Genomic DNA, 23,888 nt, shown 5'->3' on the forward strand with positions numbered 1-23,888 from the left:
AAAGCATATACATCAACTCAAATATGGTTATCTAATAAGCATACGTCCTATTCTCTGTACTAAACTCCTGAAACATTGCTGTCTCTTTGATGATAGTTTTCTCAAAACAAGTTAAATGGTCATGAAGTGACTCAGAGCAGTTCTAGAGATTATGTTTATGTGTTCATGTGTTCATATATTGAGGCGGCAAAGGTTGAAAACACCGCGAGCTTCAGTAGGCCTGTGTATAGTAAATGAAACCGCATGTCTTTGCCATTAATTTCCACGAGTGGCGGACTACGAAAAATTTTCAGACGGAAAAATCTCAAACTCATACAAACAAATTCATGGACAACAAAAAAAATCTTTGGACCTTATATAAAAAAAGGTTTAAATCTTTAGTTTAGAGACATGCAAAATAATTAAAAGTTCTCTCCTGAACTGCACCTTCACTTCCATTTTTCTTTTCAGCCATGTTTTATTTATTTATTTTGTTTTTTGTTTTTGCAGATGGATTACCATTTGTATTTATTTTTGAATAAATTAATTTGTAAATTAATTTTTAATTTGTGGCATGGTTTAACAATAGTAACCTTTTTCTTTGGATTTATAGTAAAATATTAAAACGTTAATTTCCGTAAGGATTGTGTAGTTGTCTGTCGTAGCTCCCCCTAAACCTATAATGAAATCTGATTATTTTTCAGCTAAATTACTGTAACATTACAATAGATAATAATGATGTCGTTTATACAGTATTTTGAGTGAGTGTGAGCAATGTGCTGTTGCTCCTTGACTAAGTGAACAAATACATAACTACAATAGCATCTTTACAGCTGAAACTGACCTGCACTTGAAATCCTGAACAGTATTTCCTCTTTAGGAACTCAAGCTGCATCAAACGCTTTGGGGAATGCCCTGGCGAGACCGACTCTGAATATCATGTGCAATCTGTCCAATGGAAGGACGTGACGTCACGGGCGGGGTGACGTAAAAACCAGGAAGCTATAAAAGCACATGCCACGCAGCTGGCTTTAGCTTCGCGTATTTCAGCAAGTGCTCTGTGTGTGCATGTCAAAAGTCTGTCCTGTTAGTCTTATTTATTGTTGTCTGTCTTCAAAATAAAGAGCAGCTCAATATGCCTAAGAGTAAGGCTAAGACTAAGCATATGAGGGGCAATCGCGTTATAGATTGTGTGTTCCTCCCTGCCCTCGCTACATTACGAGTGGGGATACACACAGTCTATGCGTGGTTTGCCTGGGATCGAAGCACGCTGTGTCAGCTCTCGAGGGGCATTTCCAGCGGTTCTGGCCCCCGCTTCTGCTGAGGGAGAGCGGCAGCTGCACTAACGAGACCGCTCGCGCTATTGGGCGGTCTATGGCAGCCTTAGTGGCTGCAGAGATGCATTTGTGGTTGACCATGTCAGAAATAAAAGAACGAGACAGGGTCTGCCTCTTGGACACCCCGCTTCAGCCGTCTGGCCTGTTTGGCGACACAGTCAATACTGTCGTCGACAGGTTCCAGGAGGCATGCAAACAGGCGGCAAAAATCAGCTCCTCATATCAGGAGGCACAGAAGCAGAGTGTCGCCGCTCGTGCGCCCCTCACGCCGGGACCGAGGGCCCTCAGTCGGGGACTTCCAAGCCTAAAACAGACCCTCGGGCAATCATCGAGGCCAGGAAGTCCTCCACAAAGAAATCCTGAAGCCAGAGGCTCAGGGATACAGAGGGCAGCCCCTACTGGAATATAGCGCAGTCCACCTCAGTATACGGTGCGTGTCTCAACTCAGTGCCCTCGGGAGGTGGGTCTGCCAACCCTGCTAGAGTTTCAGGGCACAGCGGCTTCAAGTGAGCGCAGTTCTCAGTTATGTTCGCCCGTGAGCATAGCGGAGCTGAGACGCTCGTCGCCCCTTCGGGGGCCTCTTACACCAGAGGTCAGTCCCGAGAGACTGATTCCCTTAGTAGATTATTTAGCAAAGTGGAAACTACTGCCAAATGTATCTCAGTGGGTCCTGCGTTCGGTAGAAAAAGGATACTGCATTCAGTTCGGCCATCCACCAACGATATTCAACAGGGTTACACCGACACTAGTCAGCCCCCAGCAGGCTCTGGTTATGGAACAAGAAGTGAATACCCTATTAAGGAAGGGTGCCATCGAAGTGTTGCCACCACAATACAGGGAATCCGGATTTTACAGTCGGTATTTCAAAGTCCCAAAGATGGGGGGGTTGCGTCCAATCTTGGACTGACTTACATCAGTTGAACCGCTCAGTTATATCACTGAAGTTCAAAATGCTCACCATAGAGAGATAGATCTCAAAGATGCATACTTCCACATATCCATCCTTCCACAACACAGGAAGTTTCTGAGGTTCACTTTCGGGGGCAAAGCTTGCCAATATCAAGTACTTCCCATGGAGAGCATTCGACATAGCCCAGGTGGACCTCTTTGCGACTCGGGAGACATTGCAATGTCCCCTCTGGTTCTCTTTAGTTCATCCAGCTCCTCTGGGACTGGACGCTATGGTACAGACCTGGCCGTCTGTACGTGCAGATAGACAGTCTAGGTAATTTATATATAAAATAATCCAATCACCCTCTTCCCAGACATTTCTAAGATACATTTGACATATTTAACATCAAAACAAATAAAATTAGTTACCTGAGATCGGCGATTCAGCGGATCCATCTCGGCTCATCTTGATTGAACTTCAGTGAACTTATTCCATGTGTTCCATGTGCGGTTCAATATCAACCAATAAGATTCCATGTACGATGTTGCGTTTTCATTGGTCAGTCATTGAAGCCTATTTCTGATTGGTTGTTGCCATTTTGACAGCGTTTATGCCAAGAGCATAGAGAAAGAAATCAAAGAAATGAGTACTTGGCCATGCGCGAACGCACGGGACACAGTCTAAGCACATACATGCTTACTTAAAGCGAAGTGGAGAGATTCACGATTGCACTGAACACGTTTTAAGTGCAGGCATACTCTCTGAGCGAGCCCAGTGAAAATTCTTACAAGAGCAACGTGTATCTGAGAGCGCGCGCCCAGTTCCCACGTGCGAGCAGAGAGATTCGCACTCGCGCATTATATTAATGTACTTTCGAGCTACAATAATGCTCTCTCGACATTTGCCAAGGAAATAACGCCATAGACAGATCTACTCTCTCAGGCACAGGGCAAGATAAAACTGTGGAAACTGTGGGTGTGGCCCCTGAGGGGGCACAGCTCATAGCATCCAGTCTCTCAACCGAGGTTGTTGAGACCCTCCTCGAATCCAGAGCTCCCTCTACGAGGAAACTGTATGCCCTGAGGTGGAAACTCTTCACCTTATAGTGCAGAGATCGCTAGCTTGACCCTGTTAACTGCCTAGTTGGTACAGTTCTGGAGTTTCTCCAAGCAAGGCTCTCTGCGGGGTTAACTCACTCCACCTTAAAGGTGTATGTGGCAGCCATTGCTGCTTACCATGTCTCTTTCAATGATCAGTCAGTGGGTAGACACCCCCTAGTTACACGTTTCCTTCATGGTGCGCTGAGGCCTCCAGTATGGTCCCGTGTTCCCCCCTGGGACTTGGTTGTGGTGTTAGAGGCTCTTTGTAAAGCTCCATTTGAGCCAATACATGATAGCTCAGATAGACATCTGACTCTTAAGACTGCCCTGTTACTGGCTATCACCTGTCTAAAGAGAGTTGGAGATCTTTAGGCTCTGTCGGTGGCCCCTACCTACCTAGACTTTGCCCCTGGTATGACCAAAGCATTTTTTTAACCTTGAGCGGGTTATGTTTCTAAAGTTCCCTATGTCACGTCACAACCCATAGTACTGCAGGCCTTCTGCCCTGCTCACTTTTGGGAGCCAGACCAGGAAAAGCTATATTGTATGTGTCCAGTTCGAGTGCTGGATGCATATGTCCACAGAGCTGCGCTGTGGAAAAAATCAGACCAATTGCTTGTTTGCTATGGTCCCCCTAAAAAGGGTTTTTCTGCCTCTCAACAGACCCTAAGTCGTTGGATAGTCAAGGCTATCAATATTTCCTATGAGTCCTCTGGTCTTCCCCTTCCTTTGGGAGTCAAGGCTCACTCTACTCGGGGTATTGCGGCCTCTAAGGCCTTCTCAGCAGGAGTGTCCCTCTTGGACATCTGCAACGCTACGTCACCCTGGCCTTGACGTCACACCCTTCCATTGGACAGATTGCATGCGATATTCAGAGTCGGTCTCGCCAAAGGCGTTCCCCAAAGCATTCAACGCAGCATCTCATTCCTTCGAGGAACTAGGGTTACATTCATAACCTTGGAACGTTTTGCTTCTCTGCTTCAGCTATGTGCTACAGTCCACTCCGGTCTTTCTCTCTCGCATTGAGTACTCTGAGTACGCGAGTCACGACTAACCGATCCATGATTAAGAGATTTAATTATCGAATGGCGGATTCTGAAATTATTGCTTTAGTACATTCGGCAGTAATTATAAATTAATAATATTAAAAAAGCAGAACAAATCGACTGCCAGGCCACCGGGAAAAGTCCTGGTTCTCCCGATGTCCAGTCCGTGCCTATTTTCCACAGACACTCAGAACGTGCAGGATTCATATTGTCTTTTGCGGCTTAATATTCATAGACACTAGTCCATATCATGCTTTGATTCAAGTGAACTGACCTACTTTTGATTAATTTGTCCAAAATGTGGCATATTCCATCCATGCTAGGCAATAGCAATCCAATTTTTATGACTGGATTCTACGAACCAGACTATGATTTTGCATCGTGAAAATTATAGGGTCGCATGTCTCAGAATAGTCTGTGCAATTTGGGAAAAAAATCTATTAAATCTGTACATGGATGTGTGAAATATTGAAATGTAATCCCCTTTGTAATCTTGAAATTTTTAGTAAATTACATAATTACAAATTACATAAGCACCTGTAATTTAATTACTCATTTTTTCTTAGTAACTGTAACTGATTAAAGTTACACTTATTTTGTAATTAAATTACATAATGCTTGTCAAGTTCTGATCTTTTCCTTGTGCAATTCCCCACTTGAAAAGGACAATCCCTCCACATGAAGCTTTTAACTGGATTTCACTCAATAAACAGCCATGGGAACAGTTGTTTGTCTTTTATTTACCATTCCTTGATAGCAGTAAACAGGTGAAAAACCTCAAAAGAAATGACAAATACCAGTTATTATTTGAGTTTACAGCCAAACTAAACAATTCTTCACATTCACCTCAGATAAACACAGTACTGTCATTACAAAATACAAGGTTTCCACTTTTAAGAAGTATTTTCATAGTAAAGAATTATTCTAAGGCATCATTGTAGCCACACAACTATATATCCTTTACAAAACAATCAATTGTTATTTTAATTTTCAGAACCTTCTTATCTTTTAACAAAGTATCTTTAGCCAAATAATTTTAGACTATACATTTTTAACTGAATTAAGAACTTTGTTTTTTAAGATTTTCACAAAGTTGAAATTACTTTTAACAATTTCAAACACATTCTTTGTCAAACAATGAATTTGGAATTTGGTTACCCCACAAACAACATTTGAAGTTACAAATACCACTGCAAAAGTCCTATCAAAGTCAACAAGAGTTCAAGAGTTTGTGTTTTCCAGAGTACCATTAGCACTGCACTGCTTAAGGCAGTCTAGCTAAACATGGCCAATATGGCGCTTACCGGCTGTCCTTCACAGTATTGTGGAAGGCTTGGTCTTGCACAGTCACCTTGATGACAAACATGGTTTCCTTGGTCTTGTGGTCCCTTAAATGCTCCTTTGAGTGCGGTCTAAAGACAACAAAGCCAGGTACTGGCACGGTCAGATTACCTGGAAGATTTGTTCCACCTGGTTCACCACCGATTGAAGGAGGAGTAGTTTCACCACTGAGGAGCTCCCAGGCAGTTTGTCAGCACAATGCTGTTACATGTAACTAGTTACTCCCTAACACTGTCAATACTTGGTAGGGGCTCTTTTTGCTTTCCTTTTTGGTGATCAGTTTGTGGCACTGCTGATGTGGTATGGAAGCCCAGGTTTCGTTGACAGTGGCCTTCAGCTCATCTGCATTGTTTGGTCTCTTGTTTCTCATCTTCCTCTTGACAATAGCCCATAGATTCTCTCTAGGGTTCAGCTCTGGTAAGTTTGCTGGCCAGCGAAGCACACCAACACCATGGTCATTTAACCAACTTTTGGTGCTTTTGGCAGTATGGGCAGGTGCCAAATCCTGCTGGAAAATGAAATCAGCATCTTCTAAAGGCTGGTCAGCAGAAGGAAGCATGAAGTGCTCCAAATTTCTTGGTAAACAGGTGCAATGACTTTGGTTTTCAAATAAAACAATGGACCAACACCAGCAGATGATTTTAATCCCAAATCATCACAGACTGTGGAAACTTAATACTGGACTTCAAGCAACTTGAGCTTCTCCACCCTTCCCCCAGACTCTAGGACCTTGGTTTCCAAATGAAATACAAAACTTCCTCTCATCTGATAAGAGGACTTTGGACCACTGGGTAACAGTCCAGTTCTTCTTCTCCTTAGCCCAGGTAAGACGCCTCTGATGTTGTCTGTGGTTCAGCAAATTCCTTGACACATCTGTGCGTGGTGGCTCTTGATGCCTTGACCCCAGCCTCAGTCCATTCCTTGTGAAGTTCACTCAAATTCTTAAATCGATTTCACTGGACGATCTTCATAAGGCAGCGGTTCTCTCGGTTGGTTATGCATATTTTTCTTCCACACTTTTTCCTTCCACTCAACTTTCTGTTAACATGTTTGGATACAGCACTCTGTGAACAGCCAGCTTCTTTGGCAATGAATGTTTGTGGATTACCCTCCTTGTGAAGGGTGTCAATGATTGTCTTCTGGACAACTCAGCAGAAGATCAGCAGTCTTCCCCATGATTGTGTAGCCTAGTGAATCAAGCTGAGAGACCATTTTGAAGGCTCAGGAAACCTTTGCAGGTGTTTTGATATATACCATATTCCATATTCTAATTAGTTGAGATCTTGAATTGGTGGGTTTTTGTTAAATGTGAGCCAAAATCATCACAATTATAAGAACCAAAGCCTTAAACTACTTCAGTCTGTGTGCATCAAATTTATTTAATACACGAGTTTCACAATTTGAGTTGAATTAGTGAAATGAACTTTTCCACAACATATAATTTATTGAGATGCACCTACTGATGAACAGATCACTCATAACACTAATTTTTCTGTTGCATTAAAAGACACTTAGATTTGTCAAGTGTCATTATATGAGTGTTGAACAAAACAAAAGTGTGTAGAGGCATTAAACTTTTCATATTTAATCATTTTTAACAAGCGACATCCAGTCAAATTCAGATCTCTGAATCAGCATCTCTTTACAGGTAAAAAAAAAACTGTCCCACTTATACTGGTTGGGGTCAAAAATTACCAATCATGGAAATTAGATTTTGTGTTTTGAATTTGTGTTTCAAGTCTGTGCTCCAAAGCATTCAAAATGTACAGCAGTTTAAGTTGGAAATTTTGTTTTCAGGCCTAAAAAAAATGGTAAACAGGTTATAAATGGATTATAATAACTATCCAATAAAGCTCCTCTGATTCTGAAAATATAATTTAGTACCATAAAACATCTTAAGGTATTAAATAAAAAAAATATTTTATATATATATATATATATATATATATATATATATATATATATATATATATATATATATATATATATATATATATATATATGCCATGCAAAAAGTGGAAAGTCTGTGAAACAAAACCAGTCCAGACCAATTTGGTAATACAAAGAAACTAAAAAAATAAACATTTAAAATTAACTTACATAGTAGATCATCGTATGACATTTGTATGAGTCCACATACACCATCATATTTCAGCTTTGGTCTGCTGTAGGTAAATTAAGGATACTAATACAGTATGGTTTATCAGGTAAGAACCAACTTTATTCCTAACCAGGTTATAGGTACATTAACCTATTTTTTGTCATTGTATTTCTTTATTTATTTTATTTGCTTTATTCTAGGCACTCATAGAAATGCAAAAGACAGTGCAGCATTGATAGAATAATCAGGGTATCTTCCGTCCATTCCAAATCCGTTTCAAATTAAAAAACAGAAAACGAAAAACTCAAGAGGATTCAAGTGAGAGAACATGAATTAAATAACGAGAAATGGGAAAATGGCTCGTTTATTCGTTATTCCATCTAGGTTAACAAACGGAAAATGAGTTTTTGACTTGATTTCTCATTTTGTCCTTTTGGGTTTAAAAAACGGCTTATGGCTTCAATATTTCATTCGCACTTGTGGGCGGAGCTGAAACGCTCCTTTCATCTGATTGGTCGGATCGCTCCGCCTTCAACTCGATCTTACATTCTTTCAGAATAAGAGTCTTATAAGAGTAGTGTCTGAAACCACCGCTCACTGTTAATTAACATAATATTTGAGTCAGATGTTGCTGCGCACATAATTCGCGTTGTTGCGACTTGCAAGTCACGCCTTTAAATTATTTCTAGGTTATAGTATTGTATGAATATTGTCCCACTGTAAATACAGTGCAAATAGTTCTGTCTCCTGGGATAAAAGTGAAGTGGAAATAAAAATCAATAATAGACTGAACAGTTCCATGATAATATGTCTGTAACATTTACCACTCTCATCTTTTAAGTCAAAAGGCACTAGGTAGGTGTGTGTGACATTAATAATTAATTGGGAAAATTACTATAGTTAAATTTATGAAATAAATTAGTAATATTCGTTTTATTACATACTAAATTGAATGGTTTTTCTTTTAGTCTTCTTTGTTGGCCTTGAGAAAGCCAACATATATTTGAACATTATTATCATTTATTATGAGAGTAATTGACAACGACTAAAATTTTAATGTTTCACCAAATTTCCTTCTCAAAAAATCCTAGTGATTTTCATTATCTGAGCAATGATGGTCTTACACTTAATGTCCACTAGAGGGGGAGACAGGATTTCTATTTACGTAAAATGGCAAATAAATACATTAATTTCATGTGTACTACCATGAATATGCCATATCTGTGTACAAGAATAAACTTCACACTTCAAGCTGTACTTTAAAACTTCCCATTCTGGCTTTTTCAACATACCTCCAAATGTATTTTAATATATTTTTTATTCACACTGGTTTATGCATTTAATGTTTGTCCATTTGTCCATCTGTTTGTCCATTTTTCATGAGCTGTACATTTTAAGATGTACTCAGTGTTGATAAATCACATGCACTGAATGTAAATGCTAATGTCAAGACTCTCTGTCCTCCTCTTGGACGGCCAGTGTCCTGCAAAGTTTAGCTACCCCAAATAAACACACCTAAGCTAAGCAAGGTCTTCAGGATCAGTAGCAATGTCCAAGCAAGTGTGTTGGAACTGAACTCTGCAGAACATGGTTCTCCCGGTTCAGGACTGGGTTTTAAATCTATAAATGAATTTGTACAGTTGGGTGTCTGCATGCAGAGGTGTACTTCAGTAAGTACAATGTAAACTGTAATCTATAAAGACAAATCTTCAGATAAGCATTAAGGCCACTGCCTTGAGGTCTCCATCCATTGGTCAAAACAGACCTCGCACCCCACCACACTCCTGCTAGCTGTCAACATTAATTGCGGCTGGTGCCAAATAAAAATTATTATGTATCCCTTGTGCATTGTTCAAATTCACTACCCTTTCGTTATGTTCGGGATGAAAACATTCACTCAATTAAACTGCTATAAGCATTAGATAAATTTTTTTTCCCCTGATTTATTGTTGGTGGATGTTTTTTTTTTTTCACTGACTTCCATTATAATTACATTTTTGATTGCAAAGCCATGAAACATAATCATGCATTCTTGATTGTTTGTGGTTTTCCCTGTTGGGAAGAGGTAAAATTTGTTATTTTTTACAGTTGATCACTAGGTGGGACCATCAACCCTTTAGATAGGCCTGTGCAAAAAAAAGCTTAGTTTCTGACTTGTATATAGAGTTATGTGGAGTATAACAGCAAATTATATTGTGTGTATGTGTGTAGGAGAGAGAGAGAGACTTTTGCGCACTTACCTTGATGTATTTGAGAAAATCTAAATGTACACCTCAGCTCTCAGAACTACATGGAGTAAACAAAAGTTTATTTATGCACCTGCTGCCTTTTAATGGTGGTGATAAGTATAGACTAAACAAAAACAGTACATGGATTTAAACACTTGCATGCCATCCTTCTGGTCATTTGATGGTGAGAAGAGCAGCAAGCAATATGAGAAAGGGCTTGACTTGAACCAGAGTTTTAGAAATGATTATGCAGCTTGACCCCTCCAGCGAGTTGCTGCTTATTTGAAGTTGGTGTTGCATTTTGGTCCATAATCAATTATGTTCAAAGTAGTTTTTTTTATAAGATTTAAAGGTTTTAAACTGGCTTCACCATCAAGAAAAGACAAGCATTTCACACATAGGCCCTCCGTTCTTTTCACCATCAAAAGTCAGCAGGTGCATAAACACACTTCTTTTTTTTATTGTTTAGTCCATGTAGTTCTGAGAGCATGAGGTGCATATTTGGATTTTTTCAGATACATCAAGGAAGGTAAACAAAGGTCTCTCTCACACTCTCTCTCTCTCTCTCTCTCTCTCTCAAACACACACACACACACTATAATTTGCTGTTAAACTCCATATAACTCTATATACAGGCCAGAAACTAAGCCTTTTTTTGCACAGGCCTAAAGGGTTAATGGTCCCACCTAGTGATCAACTGTAAAAATAACAAATGTTACCTCTTCCCAACAGGGAAAACCACCAACAACCAAGAGTGCATGATTATATGGTGTCATGGCTTTGCAATCAAAAAATGTCGTTATAATGGAAGTCAATGGGACAAAAACAGCCACCAACAATAAATGAGGGAGAAAAAATTAAAATCTAATGCTGCACAAAACTAACAATACATCAAAGCTAATCTACAGTTACTAATCTTTGACATGCCCAAGACTGTCATAAAAGGTAAAAAACAAATATCCAGTCCACAATTACTTTTTATATTGAAAATATGTCATTTTGTGTGTGTTTTTTCTTCCCAAATCAGTGACATAATTTATGAACTTGGTAATTAAAGAGTTAAAATCTTGGATTTTTTTTTTTTAACATTTGGTAGTTTGATCAGGACTGAGGGTGATTAATAGATTTATGCAAAAAAAAAAAAAATCTTTATCTGAGACATTTTTACAGCATTTTAATTTAGTGGGTGTTTTCATCCCAAACATAACAAAGGGGTAGTGAATTTACCCACAGTATACTGTTGAGTTTTTGAAAATTTCAAGCATTTTCCCAAAATAAGTGTCAAAATAAGATTTGTCACCAATCATTCCATTAGCTGCAACACAGAGAAAGTTGTGGCCAAAATAAGACTCAACTTTACCCCCTAGTGGACGAAAACGTCCCCAACAACGCATATGGGGTATTATGTAACAGCAAGTCATTTGTGCAAGTACATTTGACTTGCAGTTTTTCCAAAACTTAATCATTTTTATTTGGTACCAGCTGCAGTAGTTAATGTTGTTTTATATTATACAGCTATCATTGAGCTAAGGTATACCCTCCTACCACACCATCTATCATTGAAGAACCTGTGTTACACAGATATGGCATATTCATGGTAGTACACATGAAATTAATGTATTTATCTGTCATTTAAACTTACATAAACAGAAATCCTGTCTCCCCCTCTAGTGGACCTTAAGTGTAAGATCTTCATTGCTCAGATAATGAAAGTCACTAGGATTTTTTTGAGAAGGAAAAAGTCTGACCAGTTACAGCAAGGAGTCAAACGAGTCTGAAGATCTGAGCTGAATTTGGTGAAACAATAAAATTTTAGTCGTTGTCAAGGCCAACAAAGAAGACTAAAAGAGAAACATAATTCAATTTTGTCTGTAATAAAACTAATAATTGTAATTTATTTAATAAATTTAACTATATTAATTTCCACAATTAATTATTAATGTCACACACACCTACCTAATGCCATTAGACTTAAAAGATGAGAGTGGTAAATGTTACAGACATATTATCATGGAAATGTTCAGTCTATTATTGATTTTTATTTCCACTTCACTTTTATCCCAGGAGACAGAACTATTTGCACTGTATTTACAGTGGGACAATATTCATACAATACTATAACCTAGAAATAATTTAAAGGGGTGACTTGCAAGTCGCAACAACGCGAATTATGTGTCTACATCTGGTTTCAGATATTGCTCTTGTAAGACTCTTATTCTGAAAGACTGAGGAGCCCGAGTTGAAGGCGGAGCGATCCGACCAATCAGATGAAAGGAGCGTTTCAGCTCCGCCCACAAGTGCGAATGAAATATTGAAGCCATAAACCGTTTTTTAAACCCCAAACGACAAAATGAGAAATCAAGTCAAAAACTCATTTTCCGTTTGTTAACCTAGATGGAATACTGAATAAACGAGCCATTTTTCCATTTCTCGTTATTTAATTCATGTCCTCTCACTTGAATCCTCTTGAGTCTTTCGTTTTCTGTTTTTTAATTTAAAACGGAGAATAATTACAGGTGTGTCATTCAATTATTCCATTTAATCTGGCAAACCAAAAACGAAATAACGAATCAATATTTAGTTTTTCTGTTTTTCTGTATGAACCAAACAGTGGTGTCAAAAGTATTGGCATTCATTACTCAAGTAGAAGTATAGATACTAGGGTTTAAAAAGACTTTTGTAGAAGTTGAAGTATCAACTCAAGCTTTTTACTCAAGTAAAAGTGTAAAAGTACTGGTTTAAAAAACTACTTAAAGTATAAAAGTAAAAGTAATGTAAGGAAAAAAAATGCCATTAAGAACAAAAGCTTGGGCCGTGCCACAAGGGCCTATTGTGCACTACCCTATGGACTATAATGTTATATTAAAATGTTCATGTTGAAAAATTTGGGAGGCACTAGGCTACCTGTTTCAGCCACATATATGCCCATTGAAAATGAACTCATTTTAGTACAATGCAAATACATTAAAGAGCTAGAGATATGATGACTAGTTGCCAATAAGTATTGTTATGGTGCAAAAAGTCAAACTTCAGAGGCATGTCATCAATAACCTTGAATGGAATGTAAATGTACATCCAAGCTTAGCTGCAGGACTCTGTGAGGGAAATGGACAAGAACATTGGTGCAGGCTAAAAACAATTACTCTTGTGTGGTTGACTATTTACAATAAACATTATAGTGCTGTCAAAATGAATGATTAATCATTAAAGTGATTAAAATTAAAGTGATTATTCAAAAACTAAAAATGAAAAATAACTCATAATCCTGATACCTTCTTGATTGATAGTTTCTTGTATTCGGTACATACGTCTGCTATGTCCAGTGTTCGGAGGGTAACGAGTTACAAAGTTGATATAGAGCTTCACAGTCCCACCCACAGCCCGAGAGAGCTCTGGTGCCGGAAGTAAATTTCCCATTCATTTTTCCCATTCACTTTCGGAAAAATCCGTATCTAAAGAGTTTTAGAGCATGTGTGAGGATAACCAGCTACGGCTGAACTCATAAGCATATAACATATCATTTCAAGTGAAAAAATTAAGACAAAATCCAAAAAAAGTCAAAGGTACAAGACTGTGTACATATTTTCATTTCGAGCGCAGGAACTACTCATCCCATAAACCACCGCGCCCCATTGAATTCGACTGAAGCCACAACTGCGAACGAGGCAACGAGCCTTTTGAGCGACATCCAAATCTGATGACGGCCGCTCGCGCGAACTTTTTCCTCCAGTGAATTTTATTTTATATAGTGAATGTGCAGTAATAGCAGTTCTTTCAGTATTAATCGTGTAAATAAATAGTGTTTTATATATGTATTGTGTATTGATTTTTATTTTATCATCGTGTATTTTATATTGTGTGCGTGTGTGAAAGTGGTTAACGATAACGTCAGCAATGGTGCAGTGCTTTGTATCTGACTGCAATCACTGCTCAGTTGTCAACACATGTCGTTGCCATTACACAAATGTTCAGTAAATGCACAAAAAGGTATGTCTAGGCTAAATATTGTTTTGACAGTGGCATTATAAAATGCTTGATATGACTCATTTCATATGGAGGCTACAGTAGCCTAGCTAAAGTGGACGATAATGCTAACTAAAGTTACCAACCTCCCTGCAAAACTCTCAATGGCAGCCAAGGAGATCATGATTGCACTGATAAGTCTACCGTGCAAAAACACAATACAGGTTTTTATTTTATTTTATTTTTTTATTAATGATCTTCAGTCTTCACGGACCTTCGAGGGGTTTAACCAGACGGTTATACGAGCTCCACCAATCAGATGCATCACTGTGGGATTGTGAGATTGTTCAGGATTGTGGGTAATGAAGTACTTAGCCAAGACATAGCGAATAAAAGGCATTTAGATCAAAACAAGGTTAGTGCCCCCATGATCTTTTTACGTTTATATGAGCATATACTGTTGCTTAGTACAGCCGTAGCTGGTTTTAAGTCTACCATGTATGGTTACGTTTTAATGGCTTATACCCCAAATGTCAATGCAGAAATTGCATTGAATTTTTAGTTCCGGCACCAGCTGTGGGTGGGACTGTGATGCTCTATAGCCTAGATATCACAACATTGTCATTTGCGTCATTAATCGCAAACGATAATTTATTAAAACGTCTCACTACCCAACTACCTACAGTAGCTTAATTTGTGGAGGACGAAGAGAAAGCACCCATTTGGCAAATGAGCCAGTAGTGAGAAATAAATAATAACTTTTAAGTAGGGTCCAGTGCCTTTTCGATACTTTTAAAATGGTACTGGCGCCTCAACGTGCCTGAACCGATACAAAAAAAAAAAAAAAGAACTACAAAAAAAACTATGGATAACATTAAAGAACATTACAAATATTTAAAATAAATCCATAGCTTTCACCTTGGATGCTCTCATTTCCCAAGTTGTGCTTCCCTTAATCTAAGGCTAATAAATGTATTTCACAATCTGGGTCATTATTTAATACAAAAGTACACATAATGTTTCTACTGTATCTCTGTCACTCACTCTGATATTTAGTTAAGATGAGTGCTGTCTGTCACTGTCTTAAATCAGTTCTGTGAATGACTGTATGCTCATTCTTTATAAAGTAGCAACAATCTCGTTTTTAAAATACAGTACTATGCAAAAGTCTTATGGAAAAGAAAGAATAGTGTTTTCACCCCAAAAAAGGGTTTTAAGCCAGTTATTTATATCTTTTGCTGCAATGTGTCAGTAGGACAGTAGTTTGCCATTAATTTTAATAATAATCTAGTGCGATTTTGAATGCACAAGCAGTTTGACGATGGCAAAATGAATGTTTGGAATTGTAAACTGATATTTTATACTGACAGTGACACTCTACAGCAAAATATATAAATAACTGGCCGAACACCATTCTTTTAAGTGAAAATACTTCCTAAGACTTTTGCACAGTAGTGTATGTACGTATGATTAAATGAAGTATATTTAAATAAGTGTAAAGAAACAGCTGTTTCGTGATTAGCGGTGACAAGCGAAAACTTTACACTAGATGAGAAACCAACTGATCGTGACCTTTTGTAAACTGTATTCATGACAAAGAACTTCACAGATACAGATATTCTAACAATCTATCGGTAAACACACACCTTGTGTCCTCTGTCTCTGTTTGAGCTCGCGCTGCTCCACCGTGGTCGGCGGATTGAAGAGCGCGCTGAAAGACGGGAGGAGACCGGACTGACGCCGGTTTCATTTGAAATTTAAGCGGACTGACTCTGAGGCGATCGGATACTACTGGTTCCAACCTACTTTTAAGAAATATATTTTTTGATAAACGAACCCAAAACTGTCTATGCAGTGTGATGTGACTTGTGTCATGTGCAGGTGTGATGGATCGCGTATGGACCAATAGGGTGTCGGAATGGTATATGTGTATACTTCTCATCCAACCACAATCAAATTCACTCCATCCTGATGGCGCGATTTATCTGGATAGGGTTTTTTTCTTTCTCTCTCTCTGAACGATAACAATCCGGTATGAAATAGCAGTAACAAAGCTATTTTTTTAAATGTAAGGAGTAGAAAGTACAGATACTTGCGTGAAAATGTAAGGAGTAGAAGTAAAAAGTCGGCTGAAAAATAATTACTCAAGTAAAGTATAGATACCCCAAATTTCTACTTAAGTACAGTAACGAAGTATTTGTACTTCGTTACTTGACACCTCTGGAACCAAATATGAAAAACTGACGTTTGTTTCATTGCTTTCAGCTCGAAATGGGAAACATTTATTATCAAGGAAACCAAAACGAAATAATGGATCAAATTTACGTTTTCTCAATTTTTCTTTATTTGTTGTAGTAGGTCTAACTATTTCCCACGGTGCCGTCCTGTTTGCTTTGCGCATGCGCAGTGGATAGTTTCAAAGGAATATGCGCTCACTTCCGCATATTCCTCGCGGGGATAAAGAACACGTTTTTTTTTTTTTTTTTTTTTTTTTTTACGATCAGAGGCATAGTTACAGTATGTCCAATAACAATACAACACGCTCTAATAAAAATCAGAGATGGTTTAAATGTCCTTTTAAATCACGCTAACCACTTGTTTTGGTATGTGGGGCATTTTAAGTAGATCATTAATTATTAAATACTATCTATCTCTCTATCTATCTATCTATCTATCTATCTATCTATCTACATACACACATACAATACAAATAAAAAAAAAACAAATAGAAAGAATTGAAAAAGAATACAGAAAGCTAGTGTTGGATGAAAAACTAGCAGTTAGAATAAATAAATAAAAATTAGATAAAATTAGATTAGAATAATTAGAATAGACAGTGCTAGAGTTCGAGGGTCAAAGATGAAAGAGATGCGTTTTTAGATGTTTCTTGAAGATGCATGTACTGCATGTAATATATATTTAGCTTTGCAATATAAAAATGTAAACAATGTAAAGGTAACAATGTAATTAAAAAGGTAATGGTTGACATACTGTAATAATGTTTGTAATAGTATTTTACCTGACAATTACTGTATCAGTTAAATATATTACACCCTTTTATTATACTGAATTTATAGAATAGAACACCTTTATTGCACAGATGTACTTTGAAATGTAAGTTCTAGTAGCAACACACACTTACAAACAGTTCTAGTGCACATGTAAACAAATACTGTATGCACAGAACTACGAAGTTAAATATTTACATTATTTTACAGTTACATTGCAATCTGTACAAATAAAACAAATTAATGTATTCCTTGTGTTATCTCTAAACTAGCATCAGCTTATCTACTGCTGTGTGCCGTTCTTCAGTTATCAAATTATTGATGTAGTATCAGGGTTGAAGTAACTTTACAGTTAGTAGGCCTACTGTAAATCCATGGCTTTATCAGATCTCGTCTGAATTGGCAACAAGTGAGCAGAATTCTGCTGCCTATTTCCTTAGGTTGGAAAGGCAGCAAGTGAAAAATTATATTTAGCAGCTATGTAGGAAAATAACTAATTACTTTAAGATAAATGCAGATCTTTGTGCTTTAATGATTTGTTATCTTCCAAATTCTGCCAGCAGATTTTTTTTTATTCTTAATTCTCACATAAAATAAATGAATATCCTAAAGAAGACTGTCGTTTTTGTGAAGAATCAGCATAAAATCAGGGTTTCATCCACATCTTTTTTTATTTAATTTTGAAATCTGAAAAATGAAATTAATTTACTTCAAACCTGCACTCACTAGAAATTATTCTATCAGTGTCATATTCTATCACAAATCATTTTTATTAACCATTTAAACAGAGTGTCGTATTAGGCCTAAATATAAAACCCGATTCCAAAAAAAATTGTGACATTGTGAATAAAAACAGAATACAACATAGATGACATATCAAATGTTTAAACTGAGAAAAGGTATCAATTTAAGGGAAAAATAAGTTGATTTTAAATTTCATGGCATCAACACATCTCAAAAAAAGTTGGGACAAGGCCATGTTTACCACTATGTGGCGTCCCCTCTTCTTTTTATAACAGTCTACAAACGTCTGGGGACTGAGGAGACAAGTTGGTCAAGTTTAGGAACAGGAATGTTGTCCCATTCTTGTCTAATACAGGCTTCTAGTTACTCGACTGTCTCAGGTCTTCTTTGTCACATCTTCCTCTTTAAAGATCTGGACTGCAGGCTGGCCATTTCAGTACCCGGATCCTTCTTCTACACAGCCATGATGTTGTAAATGATGCAGTATGTGGTCTGGCATTGTCATGTTGGAAAATGCAAGGTCTTTCCTGAAAGAGACGACATCTGGATATGTTCTTCTAGAATTAGGATATACCTTTCACATTGATGGTGCCTTTCCAGATGTGTAAGCTGGCCATGCCACACACACTCATGCAACCCCATACCATCAGAGATGCAGGCTTCTGAACTGAGCGCTGATAACAACTTGGGTTGTGCTTGTCCTCTTTAGTCCGGATGACATGGTGTCCCAGTTTTCCAAAAAGAACTTCAAATTTTGATTCGTCTGACCACAGAACAGTTTTCCACTTTGCCACAGTCCATTTTAAATGAGTCTTGGCCCAGAGAAAACACCTGCGCTTCTGGATCATGTTTAGATATGGCTTCTTTTTTTACCTATAGAGTTTTAGCTGGAAATGGCGAATGGCACGGTGGATTGTGTTCACCAACAATGTTTTCTGGAAGTATTCCTGAGCCCATGTTGTGATTTCCATTACAGTATCATTCCTGTATGTGATGCAGTGTTGTCTAAGAGCTGAAGATCACGGGCATCCAGTGTGGTTTTCTGGCCTTGACCCTTATACACAGAAATGATTCCAGATTCTCCGAATCTTTGGATGATATTATGCACTGTAGATGATGATAACTTCAAACTCTTTGCAATTTTTCTCTGGGAAACTCCTTTCTGATATTACTCCACTATTTTTCACCGCAGCATTGGGGGAATTGGTGATCCTCTGCCCATCTTGACTTCTGAGAGACACTGAGAGGATCTTTTATACCCAATCATGTTCCCAATTGACCTAATAAGTTGCAAATTGGTCCATTTAACTTTTCCGGCCTCTTATTGCTACCTGTCCCAACCTTTTTGGAATGTGTAGCTCTCATGAAACCAAAATGAGCCAATATTGGGCATGACATTTCAAAATGTCTCACTTTCAACATATATTATCTATATTCTACTGTGAATAGAATAAATGTTTATCAGATTTGTAAATTATTCCATTCCTTTTTTACTCACAATTTGTACAGCGTCCCAACTTTTTGAGAATCAGGTTTGTATTTATCTCATCCTTAATGTTAAATTCTTAATGATAATGATAATGTTAAATTGGAATACATGTAATAATTAAATTAGTATTAATTAAGCCTTCAGAGATAGCTGCGTCTGAAGTTGATTTTAGATGTATTAGGCCTGTTTACAGTTTAATGCTGATCAGACATGCCTTTACATAGCAATTACAACTGTATAATGAAATGAGATTAATGTTTAATACAACATTTTTAACACAGAAATATGCAATGACAAAATGAAATGATAGGCCTACTTTATGATACTTCTGAAAGTAATATCGCCACTAGGTGTCGGTAAGTCACTGTGTTAATAAAGAAGCCTTTTATTCAATCTATTCGTCCAAGATTCAGATTCTTTCAGGAATAAATTCAAGTGTCTGTGTTTCATAATTTGTCACTGAACTGTCTATAATAATAGGTCTTTCAAAGACTGATTCATATCAGGATTCAGGAATGATACATGTGACTCTGGTTTGATGACGTCAAGAAAATACCCCCCACCCATTCACATCTGAAAACTACTACTTATATGTCACACAATGTAACTGTAAAAATAATGTAAATATGTAATTTCACATAATTCTGTACATATTTGTTTACATGTTTGCATTTAAATAAAGAAAACACTTGACCCTCTACTTGCTCTCTGTTCGTTTTCTATCTAGGCTACTTAAGATTAAAAAAACACTTTCTTTATATATTCTAAATATTTATATTCTAACTACTTGTTTTCTCTCTCTCTCTCTCTCTCTCTCTCTCTCTCTCTCTCTCTCTCTCTCTCTCTCTCTCTGTGTGTGTGTGTGTGTGTGTATATAAAGTAGTCAACGTTTGAAGTGGATCAAATCTTTTAATCAAAGCTGTCCTAAAACTAAAACGAATATATATATATATATATATATATATATATATATATATATATATATATATATATATATATATATATATATATATATATACACATATACATATATATATATATATACATATATACATATATATATATATATACATATATATATATATATATATATATATATACATATATATATATATATATATATATATATATATATATATATATGTATATATATATATATACATATATATATATATATATATATATATATATATATATATATATATATATATATATATATACATATATATATATATATATATATATATATATATATATATATATATATATACATATACATATATATATATATATATATATATATACATATATATATATATATATATATTAGGGGTGTAACGGTTCACAAAATTCACGGTTCGGTTCGATACGATACACTGATGTCACGGTTCGGTTCGGTTCGGTTCGATACGTTTTAGATACAGCAAAATGTAAAAACATCTCAACTTTTCAGAATGCCGCAAGCGCACCGCGGGTCATGTGACAAGAACCAACCAATCAGCTTCATCCTTTCCCGTAACAACGTTGAGAGCTCAGCCAAGATGAAGGAACAGCTGATCATAGTTGTATATGGATTGCAATTTTTAAATAAATTTAGTAGCAGAGCTACTGCAAGCGATTTTTAGAGCTGCAAATCCATTTATCCTTCGCTGAAATTTCCGCGTCTCATGGAGAGAGCACGTTATTGTTGCTTAGCAAAGACAGACGCCTCATGAGCGCTTCTGCCCGAGCGCTTTGGAAAGGAAACCACTATCTTGCCATCACCATTATAGCTTAAAGGGAATCCAAAGTGCACCCAAACACCAGACCTGTTGGTTATTGGAGGATCTTCTCATTTCTAGTCTGTTAAACGCATTGGCTATTTTGCAACGAGCCTTCAGCACTGGCATAAAGTTGGCTTGACGTTGGACGTTGGATGTCAAGCCAACTTTATGCCAGTGCCTTACGCGCGTACTGAGTGAGCGAGCGCCTGCTGAGTAGCCTAACATAAACATATAAGATGGTGTTTTTTTCTTCTTCGGGAGTGTCAGGGGCGTTGCCTGTTACGTTGAAATATGTTAATGTTCAAATATAATTAAATACTCCAACGAACCGTTCGGTATACATAATGCGTACCGCGTACCGAACCGAAAGCGTCGTACCGAACGGTTCAATACGAATACGCGTATCGTTACACCCCTAATATATATATATATATATATATATACATATACATATATATATATATATATATATATATATATATATATATATATATATATATATATATATATATATATATCGTTTTGATTGCTTTTATTGATCTCATTATTAATAAAATAATCTGCTAATATAAATGTTTTAATTAATGATCTACTTAAAATGCCAAACATACCAAAACAAGTGGTTAGCTGATTTCAAAGGACATTTAAACCATCTCTGATTGGTTTATTATATTATATTAACCAATATAATCTATTATAGCGTGTTGTATTGTTATTGGACATACTGTAACTATGCCTGTGATCGTAAAAAAAAAAAAAAAAAAAACGTGTTCTTTATCCCCGCGAGGAATACGCGGAAGTAAGCGTAATTCCTTTGAAACTATCCACTGCGCATGCGCAAAGCAAGCAGGACGACACCGTGGGAAATAGTTAGACCTACTACAACAAATAAAGAAAAATTGAGAAAACGTAAATTTGATCCATTATTTCGTTTTGGTTTACTTGTTTATTATATTTCCCGTTTCGAGCTGAAAGCAATGAAACAAACGTCAGTTTTTAATATTTGGTTCATACAGAAAAACAGAAAAACAAAATATTGATTCGTTATTTCGTTTTTGGTTTGCCAGATTAAATGGAATAATTTAATGATCGGATGATACACGGACCCCGGAAGTATTTCAGGAAGTTATTTTCATGAGTTACTAACCAGTTGAAATATGAGAAATATTTTAGGAAATGCCAAAAAAATGCAGTTTTATGCAAATTTTTACAGAATCTTGAATTCTTTTGTTTTGTGTCTATCAGTCATCATTTAGCTGCAATCATCTGGCACATACAGGTGCATCTCAATAAATGTGAATGTCATGAGAAAACATCATTTATTTCATTAATTCACACACACACACACACACACACACACACACACATATACAGTATATATATAAGAAACCAACCAACATTTTAACCTCTTGCTAGAACCAAACTGACCAACGTTTAAACATAAAAAAAAAAATGAAAAATTGCCCTACAATTTTTTCTTAGGTAAAGCATTAGACATGTTACGATTTTCTTCAAAGCCACTTTGAAACAATGAGCAATGAATGAGTGAGTGAGTGAGTGAGTGAGAAATTTATATAGCGCTTTATTAATTATTTATTACATATTAATACTTTTACCTAACATTGTGGTTAGGTGATTTAAACAAACATCTAACCACGGTTCACTGCCACATTTGTGCAATCACATTCCAAAATTCTTCAGGTCATGTGATCTTAACTTTAAAAGTGCAGGACTGTTGTTCTGGGAGTCAGACTGACTGATTATCTCTCCTCTTCTCTTCTCTGATCATCAGCACACTGCAGTAATGTCAATCCCTGGAGGCTGGAGCGACATTAAACTGTTCGATCCAGAGGTGAAAAGGATTTGCTTTGAGGTATGAGACAAGTTCACTCCTAAATTAAACACACTGTCCGTTACTAGTGAGCTGATTTGAATGTTTTGGTGCTGTAATATTGTTTGCACAAAACTGATTATTTGTTTGTTTGGGGTTTGTTTTGTTTTAGTTCAGTTTACATTTTTTATGCCCTTGTAGCACGATATGAATGATATATGCAAGTGCCTATTTATGCAATAAATTCAGATTTAGTAACATACAGATCAACAATTGCTCTTGATTATTCCTTTATTAAAAAACTCTTAACTAATCAAAAGTGATGTACAATATTCAAAATACTGCATTTATTAATAGTTCATGTTTACGAAATGTAGTTAACTACTAATTGTTAAAAAATGATTCTTATTGTGAGCATAATGATAATGTTTCTCTCTTTCTTCAGCTGAGGCCAGAGATGGAGAAGGAGGCTGGATTTGTTTTTAAGATTTTCATTCCTGTGGTCTATTCTTCTCAGGTTGTGGCAGGAAAATATTACATGTTCAAGGTAAATTAAGGTTTTAGTTCATTTGTAGTTTTATATGGAACTTGCATGCCACCTAATATCAACTGGTCAACTGTGTGTCCTAAGCAGGTGTGATGATGTTGCAAATAATTCGTCCGTCCTCACTGAATGTTAAAATGCATCAAGTCAAGCTTCATACATTTGCATGAGATAAAACTTTTCTTAACATTGTAGCATTGCTGTCCAAATGTAGTCAAACTTGTAAAGTGTTTGTCTACATTAAACCCTAGTTATTTTTCTCTCTCTGTCAGGTGCTGGTTGATGCAGATGGGGATGGAGTGTGTGTTCACGCGTTGATATTTCAGCCTCTTCCCTGTACTGGAAATAAACCGATTGTGATTACAACCCAGTACCCCAAATCCGTTGATGACCCGCTGATTCCTCTTGAACACTTACAGAAATAGTCTTGATTTAATAACAGACACATGCAATGAACTGCCATACTGTATAGAGGAACAACTGAAACCATTTCATTCCTCAATATTAAACTCCATAATCAAA

At 36.8% G+C, this 23,888-nt stretch overlaps 2 long non-coding RNA genes across 2 annotated transcripts in view; both read left to right on the forward strand.

The window, feature by feature from the left end:
• The window catches only part of LOC113068021 (uncharacterized), a 45,821-nt gene that overhangs the window by 16,725 nt on the left and 5,208 nt on the right, over positions 1-23,888 (forward strand). The window lies entirely within an intron of this gene.
• Positions 23,266-23,888, forward strand: LOC113068022 (uncharacterized). The gene is made up of 2 exons (XR_003279473.1): positions 23,266-23,369; positions 23,639-23,888. It is a non-coding gene; the product is annotated as an uncharacterized LOC113068022 (long non-coding RNA).

Source organism: Carassius auratus, linkage group LG30F (genome assembly GCF_003368295.1).
Source record: "Carassius auratus strain Wakin linkage group LG30F, ASM336829v1, whole genome shotgun sequence".
Classification (NCBI taxonomy): Eukaryota; Metazoa; Chordata; class Actinopteri; order Cypriniformes; family Cyprinidae; genus Carassius; species Carassius auratus.